Consider the following 8,571-nt stretch of genomic DNA (forward strand, 5'->3'; position numbering starts at 1 on the left):
TGGCAGCTTCTGCCTGCTCTGAGTGACGTCCCCGGCCCGTATTTCTGTGGCTTGGTTTTTCCACTGAAGCGTGTGTTCAGACCTAGCTGTGACTGTGGGTGGCAATGGCTTCCACCGATGAGCTGTGTTCCTTGTGTGAGCTTGCAACACGGCATGCACCCAGCGCATGGTGGCCATTCCTGTGCCCGCCTCCTGCTCCAAGGGGCAAGAAGCAGGGCCAGCCTGAGCCCCTGCGTGCAGACAAGGCCCCGCCCAGCAGCGTGGAAATGCTGGGTGGCCGCCTCGCGGTGCCTGCTGCTGTCCGGTCCCTGCTCTGCTGCAGTGCTGAGGGCTGCTGGGAGGCAGAGCCAAGGAAGCCCTCAGAAGGAGTTTCTGGGCGGTGACCACAGTGACCTGCTACATCCTGAGCACCGGGTGAAATGAGCCCTGACCCGGGAGCGTGCGTTTGGAGACAGGGGTGTGAAGGAGAAGTCAGTTTGAAATGTGGTCTGTCCTGGTCACTGGCCTCATCTTATAATCTAACTTTATTTTCATACTGGGGGTTGAACCCAGGGCCCGTCTCACTGAGCCACATCCTCAGCCCTCTATTTTTTATTTTGAGACAGGGTCTGGTTAAGTTGCTGAGGCCGGTTTTAAATGGGCGATCCTCCTGCTCAGCCTCCCGAGGAGCCGGAATGAGGGGCTGGCTCTAGCCTGGCGCTCTGCTTGCATCTCTGATTTCTTCTTTCAGAGAGATTTCTAGAAGAATCGCTGGGCCAGAGGGGATGGGACGCACATTCCTGCCTCTGCCAACCTGTGACCGCCAACTTGTCTCTCCAGACTGCCTCCTCCCTGTGGCCTGAGCTCCCGCCTGGGGCAGGTCCTGGAGGGTGTCCCTGGCCCACCAGCCGGCCCCTGGGCCGGTGGCCCTGCCACCGCCTTCCCCTGCCCTTCTTCCACTGTCCCAGGCAGCGTGGGAGCCTGAAGGTCTGGTTTCAGGCCATCCCCTGCCATGTGCTGGGCAGCTCCTCTCCCTGCAGCAGCCGGCTCTCCTGGGGCTCTTGGGCTCTCGGCCACCACCACCATGGCCTGGCCTCGTCTTCCAGGAAGACTCTGACAGAGCCACTTAAGGACGCGCAAAACTCACCAGCGTTCGGGTGGGGACGCCTCCCTGCGCGGGCGGGCCCTTCCTGAGCCAGGACGCTTCCTGCCTGCGTTCCTGCTCCTGTCTGCCTGGCTCTGCGTCCCTTCGCTGTGGCTCTCACTCCCTCCACCACCTGGGTCACGTCCCTACAAACCGTTCTCTGGTGGTTTCAGGGCCGGCCGACTAGTCACGCCTCCCTTAGAGCAGTGGCTCCTGGTGCGAGCGCTGTGCGTCTTACCTGGGGCTGTTCTGGCCCAGCAGCAGAGTGCGTTGCGGGAGGGCACCTGCCCCGCTCGGCGCCACTCACCCCTGCCTCAGAGGCTGTGCGGCACACTAGCGGGCGCACCCTGGTAGCTAGGTGTGTCCTGGGGTTGAGCTCAGGACGCTGACAGGCAGGTGGGACTTCCTGGAAGTCTCCGTGAGGTGGAGGGACATCCCCGAGACAGTCCTTCCTTCTGCCTGGAATGGATGTGAGGGCAGAAGCTTGGAAGCCGTGTGGAGCAGGCAGAGGTCCCCTCTGGTCCCCTCCTTCTCTCGTCCTTGAAGGACACACAACGCACTCGGCTGTTTAGCCTTAGGTGTGGCCAGCACAATGCTGCCTGGTCAGGGCTTGCCAAGTGTCTGTGGAGTGTGGAGTGGCTCCAAAGCCATGTGCCTGCTGTCCCTTCCCACTCCTGTCACACTCAGGACAAAAGTCAGGGCTTCCTGGAGCATTTGCTGGAGACTTGGTCTGTCTGTACTTTTTTATTGTTTTAGATTTTATTGATTTTGTAAAATCAAATCGCAGTTTGTCTAACATGCAATAAATTATTTTAGAGATCAACTTGCAATTTAAAGTTGAGATAATCAAGCCGGAAGTCTGAGGTTGGGGAACAAGAATCATGTCTGAGGATGGGAGCTCAGAGCCCGGCCCCGCTGCCCTCCCTAGGTTGCCTGGGCAGGTCCTGGCCATCCTCACAGTGACTCAGAGCCCGCCTGCACCCCCGCCAGAGGAAGTCTGGTTTTGGTAAGTGGGTATGGCGGGCCAGGTGGAAAGGCTGCAGGGGCAAAGCTGGAGGGGACACGGGCCTCCACTGGGGGCCCCACAGAATCAGAGCCTGCTGCCCAGAGGTGGACGTGATGGCCACTGTCATCCTTTCCATTTCAAGCAACAGAGAACACCTCCATGGAGCTTAAACAAAAGACGACGCTGATCAGAGAGCCGGTGATGTTGCTCCTGGGACCCGGGAAGAGCGCTGGGCCCTGGGCTGGGCCTTGTCTGGAGGGTGATGACTGACCAAGGCCCTGACCGTCCCGTGGCCCTGGGTCCCTTTCCCGCACTCTCTGACCCCAGGATCAGTCAAGCCCTGCTCTCCTCGCCTGGCTGCCTCTGCTTGCTGCCAGCTCAGGCCCCGGCTGTCCGCACACCCAGGAACCCGGACCTCTCGGCGAGCTCCAGTGCTCTTCCCTGGGTCTCATCTGGAAGAGACTTCTCGCAGGCCCCTCGGCCTGGTCCCTTCTCGTGGGCTGTTCTTTAGGCCTGTGACACAGGTGGCCTTGAGGACTCAGGGGGCCATCTGGGGACATGCTTAGAAGCAGGGCGCCAGGACTTTGCTGACGCCCCGCTGGTCTGCTGGCTTCCCTGTGGAGGGGTCTGGCTGGGCCGACGCACTGGCCTCTGGCGTCACTTCCATAGGGCTCCCTGCCCCTCATTTTGGTCAGATTTCCTGGGACAGCCCCCCCCCCCCCCCGCCAGGCTCTGCGGGAGGGATGAGTCTGGCGGCCTCAGCTGGTTGCCAAGTGGAGGAAGAGAAGAGGGCATCCTCCTCAGTGTGCAGGTGGCCCTCCCAGAACCTCCACTTCTGACAGGATTCCTGTGCCCTCAGCTGCGACTCGTGTCTCCAGACAGGACACTCGCTCATCCGCCCTACAGAAGGCCGTGTCTTCGCTGGGGCTGAGGAGGGACCGCCGCTCTCTAAAGGACAGTGGGGAGGGACTTGGGGTCTAACTGCTTCTTCTCTCTTTTCTGCTACTGGGGATCGAACATAGGGAACTCGGGCACTGAGCTACACCCCAGCTGGACAGGTCTCGCTAAGTTGCTGAGGCTGGAACTTGTGACCTCCCGCCTCAGCCTCCTGAATTGCTGGGATTGCGCGCGCACCATGCACCTGGCTAACTCCTTCTTAAATAGACATTTAATCAGTCCTTCTGCCTTTAGGCCCACTTAAAGTTTTCTATTGGTGCATTATAATTATACGAATCAGTGGGACTTGTTACCTAGTCACACATGCACGACATAATCAGTCCATCCGTTCCCTCCTCTCCCTTTTCCTCCTCTGGTCCCTCTCCTCTATTCTACCTGTCTCCCTTTGACTCTCAGGAGCCGCACACCAGTCTTCCTCCTCCGCTTCCTCTCTAGCCTCCATATAGGAGAGGATGGCGTGCACACGGGCCTTGGCCTTGAGGCTGCCTGGCTTCACGTGAGGCGACGCTCTCCAGTGCCGCCGTTTGCTGGCACTCTCTGTCATCTGGTTGTTCCTGGGGTGCATCCCACAGCCCACCCTTAACCCTACCTCAGGTGGCTCCGCCTCCCACCCCAGGCCGCCGAGGGCTCCTGTGGTCTGAATGGCTTGCTTCTTGGTTCTTCCCTCCGCGGCTGAGCGTTGGTTTTGTTGGTTTTCCGGCCTTCCCGGTGCTGGCCTCCAGCAGTGCTGACTGGAACCCAGGGCCCGACCCACGCGACACACACGTTTTCTTTGTTCTGTTCCTTCGTTCATTTACAGGTTGCATTTTTCTTGTTGTTGTTGTAGTTTTGTTTTTACTACTTCTCATTTTAGTGGATCTCAAAGGGGAAATTTGAATTCATTTCTGCTCTTTTTGAATACGTTTAAGTTTTATGTGGAGAAATACATTTGACTTTGAACTTGAATCTAAAAACCCTGAGGAAGTGACATGTTGTCAAATTTGAGTCCAGTGTCCCCCAGTGATCTTGGCAAGGGGAGTAGAGTCCTGTCCCAAGCAAGACCAATGGTGTGGCCGGGGCACGGAGTCGGGCTTAACAAGCATGGTGGCTCCCAGGGCCAAGGAGATGAGGAAGGGCCATCTTTAGCAGTGGATGTCTGGAGCTGGGGACGTAGTTCAGGCCCGAGCACCTGCTGAGTGTGTTGGAGAGCCTGGGTTCAATCATTAGCACAAGAATAAAAAGCAGTGGGTCTTTGGTTTTTGAACAGATGGTCCCTTAGGATCTACTACAGCTAGAAATAGGAAGTTAAAATCTAGGGTTCTGATTCTAACTCCAGGGCTCTTTCTACTCTGCACATCTTATTGGTCAGTCATGAGGGCAGAAATGAGAGGAGAGGCCCGGTAGTTCTTAGGCAGAAGCTGGATGTCTGCAGAAAACTTCGACCCCTGGTGCTAGTGGGTGAGAAACGGCTTCTCTGTCACTGTACACATAATCATATTTGGAAATGGCATCAGGAGTCTAAACGGAAGATGGGCATGGTGGCCACGCCTATAATCCCAGAGATTTGGGAGGCAGAGACAGGAGGATCACGAGTTCAAGGCCAGCCTCAGCAACCAAGCGAGGCCCTGACTCTAAATATAAAGGGACTGGGAATGTAACTCAATGGTAAAGCGCCTGGGTTCAATTCCCAGTGCGGGGGAGTCTAAACTGGGACTGTGGGACCCAAGCCTAACTGCCTTCCTGCTCAGCGTTCTATCTCACCTCTCTGATGGGCCCTGAGGGAGAAGAGCTGGTTTGAGAATCTGCTCAAAACCACCTCGTCCTAGGAGTTTATTTTGGCTGCAAGGTGGACAGAGACCTTTATGACCGTCTGGCCCCTGGCCTGCTCTTTTCTGTGCGCGGGATCACGTCTGCACAGATGTCTCTCCACCCTCTGTCCTGCCCACCTCCATGCAATTTCCATTCTGCTGCCTGGGGGACAGTTCCACTCTCTTGTCCCAAGACGTCAGCCCCAAGGCTCAATGTCCCCAAATCATCTCGCCCCTCTTCCACCTCTGGGCTTGAAGCCTGGGAATCATTTCAACCCTGCAGGCCCTTGGCACAGGCACCCAGCCAGTCAGGTGGCACAGCCCTCGGATCTGGCAGGAGGTGGCTGTGGGCGGAAGCCTGCCAGGTCAGGCAGAACAAGCCCACATGGGCAGCTGCTGCTGGTACAGATGTTCGCAAACCCAGGAGGGCAGGGGAAATGTGGTCAGGGCAGCACCAGATTCCCGAGCACGGTGGGTCAAGTGCACAGGAGAACATGGGCTTGGGGCTGGGCCGGTGGGGCTGGCAGCACAGACTGTGGCTCTCTGATCGGCTTCCAGGGACAGAGTTTGCTTTCTGAAGCCAGGCGTGGCTATAGGCGAAGCCTATAATCCCAACAACTTGGGAGGCTGATGCATGAGGATCACAAGGTCGAGGCCAGCCTCAGCAACACTGCAAAATCCTCGAGTTAGCAAGACCCTGTCTCAAAGTAAAAAATAAAATGGGCTGGGGACATAGATCAAGGGTAAAGTACCCCTGGGTTCAATTCCCGGTACAAAAAAAGCACAAAACACAAACTTGCTGAGGATGGGGTGGCCCTCGAGGAGGCCAGGCCTGTGTCTTCCCAGAGGTGTCCTGCCAGGCTTCCTGGACCGGCATGCCCTGCGGCCTCCCTCTGTTCCACCCTCCTGCCTCCTCCTGCTTACAGGTATCAGACCATCCCATCCGACCTGGAGCCCCTGGGGAGGAGCCTCTGGCGACCTGGGCTGCGTGTTAACCTGGCTGCTCACCTGAGTCAGGTGGTGCACCCGGTGTTGGTTCCACTTTGGGTTTTGTTTATTTTCCAAACTCCTTTGATCCCACGGTGGCCCTGAGGAGTGGTCAAGCCCTGTCTGAGAAAACTGGATCAGGAGAGGTCACCCACGCCTCATTCAAACTGTGGTCCATCGTGTGCCCCAGAGCTGGCTAGAAACCCAAGACCTCCAGCCCGTCCCCGGCCGCAGAACCAGAGTGTGCACCTGGACAGGGGCCGGGAGAGCTGTGGGCACGCTGAGGCCGGCCCAGGGGCAGTCTGCGTTGGGTGTCCTGGCAGGGCTACACCTGCCCTGGCCAGCAGGTCTGACCTGGACACCCAGGGTCAGCTTGGAGTCCAGCCATGGGTGGGGAGTGACAGAGCCAGGAGCAGGCAGGGAGCAGCGGGGAATCAGGTCAAGGGCAACTGTGAGGCTGTGAGGTGTGGCCACTGCCTGGCTCCAGGCGTCAGTGCCCTGGAGCTGACAATGTGGCTGGGGGCAAGATGTGGGAAAATGACGTCCCTGAGCGTGGAGGCAGATCAGCTGATGCAGCATGGCCAAGTGCACAGAGCACGGCACGGAGAGTGGAGGCTTGGGGCTGGAGGCCATGGGGCTGGAGGCCGTAGGGGTGGAGGCATGGGGTGGAGGCTATGGATGTGGAGGCATGGTGGGGGAGGCCGTGAGGGTGGAGGCCGTGGGGGTGGCACCTCCTCCAGAGGAGGTGGTAGGGGCAGGAGAGTGAGCAGGCCTGCTGGACGGGCCCTTCGCAGCAGCAGGGAGTGCAGCCTGGTCTGGCGTCTGGGGATGTCTCCAGGTCTTGGTGGGGAAGTGTCCTCGCTCCTTCCTCTGCCCATGGTCCCCTCCTTCCCAGGGCAACGTCTGTGTTGACCAGCTCCCTAGGACAGGGCGGTGTGCAGATATGCTCCCAGTCGAGTCTCTGGATCCAGAACCGAGCCCAGCTGCTCCTCAGAGCCATGTCCCACCCAGCCCCTGCCATGCCCTGGGCAGGGGGCTCAGGCCTCTCCTGGTGCCGGCAGGTTCCCTGGCCTCTGGCTGAGTGCCCTCAGTGTGCCAGGGTGCCCAGGCCGACTCCCCTGCCCGAGCGCCTTGCCCTGGACTTGCTCTCAGCTCTGCACACCTTCCCTCACCTGTCCACCTTGCCTTCAGGTGCTCCTGCAGACGGGCACCTCCCCTCAGGTCCGCCTTGTCCTTCTGCTTGTCTGGCCTCTGCCAGGGGAGGCCTCCTCCTGGTTTCTCCTAGCCTCAGCCGGCTGTCTACGCCTGTCATGTGCCGCCGTCACTTGGCCTGGGCTTGGAGCCTGGGCAGCCTCACCTCTGTTAGGCACAAATGTCGCATGGTTTCCGGAGTAGTCTCTGGAAGCTGGGTGATGGATGGTTGCTCCTTTCCATTTTCTGAACGGGTATTCCTGGTTTCTCAGCGGCACAGGAATCATGCCATAATTATGCAAAGAACATAAACTTGATTATGATTTCCGCAGAACAGACGAGAGCAGGAGAGGCCATGCGGGGCACCCTCGGGATGGTCTGGGCCAGTCCTGGTGCGGCATGGCCCCCGAGGCTGACCTTGCGAGGGCGTGAGGTGGAGGCTAGGCCACTGCCCTGGTCTTTCCCACTGGTTAAGCCCTGGCTGGGCCCCCTCCCTGCCGCCTGGGTTCCTGGGGTCACTGGTTAGAGGACCTAGGAACTAAGTGAGGCTCTGCAAGCCTCCCTCGCTGGTCAGTGTTCATTCCTGCTGAGCTGAGGGGACTCCGCCCCGAGTCTCCACCCGAGGATTCCACATTCTGGAGGGAGAGGCAGACAATTCACAACCGAGAAATGCGTGGTATTTCACTTTACGTGTTTTAGCTGACATGCAGTGCTCATGCACACGTGTGGGGGACGGTATGGCGGTTCCCACACGTGTCTACAGTATGTAAGGAGTACATTGGGTCACTGGGGTTTTCGTCTCCTTTGTTCTCACTGTTTTAAAATATATAGTAAGTCATTGTTAACCACAGTCACCCAATTGTGCTATAAAACACTAGAAAGTATTCTTCCTAACCGTATTTGCATATCCAAGATTTGTATGTGTGTGTGGTGACTGGGGATTGAACCCAGGGGTGCGCTACCACTGAGCTATACCCCAACTTTTAAATTTTTTTTATTTTGAGACAGGGTCTCAGTATGTTGCCCAGGCTGACCTTGAATTTGCAATCCTCCAGTCTCGACCTCCCACAGACATTTTATACGTGTGTGTACACACACACAGGCACACACATTCATGTTTACACACACACACGATGTGCCAGATGGTGACTAAATGCTATCAAAAGCACAACGGGCACATCTGTAATCCCATTCACTAGGGCAGCTGAGGCCAGAGAATTGCAAGTTCAAGGACAGCCTCAGCAACTTAGCAAAACCCTGTCTCAAAATAAAAAATAAAAAGAGCTGGGACTGTAGCTCAGTGGGACAACATCTGGGTACTCAGTTTCCCAGTACCACAGAAATGAAAGACAGACAGGGAGTGAGGGAAAAAAGGAAGGTGAGCAGGCAGGCTGGGCGGCTCAGTGGTGAAGCATGTGCCCCACATGCACCAGGCCCTGCCTAGCCCCTGCACTGCAAAAAACAAACACACACTCACCCAAAGAGGAGAAATCTAGGGATGGCATGTGGGAAGGTTGTCA

General features: G+C 57.5%; 1 long non-coding RNA gene across 2 annotated transcripts; it reads right to left on the reverse strand.

Moving 5' to 3' along the window:
- Positions 1-2,803: 2,803 nt before the first annotated feature.
- On the reverse strand, positions 2,804-8,060 carry LOC306643848. Of its 2 annotated transcripts, none has more exons than XR_013759081.1 (4): positions 7,583-8,060; positions 7,033-7,190; positions 5,870-6,780; positions 2,804-3,045 (listed from the first exon to the last, which is right to left on the reverse strand). It is a non-coding gene; the product is annotated as an uncharacterized lncRNA (long non-coding RNA). The 2 variants fall into 2 exon arrangements; XR_013759082.1 differs by having other exon boundaries at positions 7,571-8,060.
- Between the last annotated feature and the right edge of the window lie 511 nt (positions 8,061-8,571).

This window comes from Sciurus vulgaris (assembly GCF_902686455.1).
Source record: "Sciurus vulgaris genome assembly, chromosome: 14".
NCBI classification, from domain to species: Eukaryota; Metazoa; Chordata; class Mammalia; order Rodentia; family Sciuridae; genus Sciurus; species Sciurus vulgaris.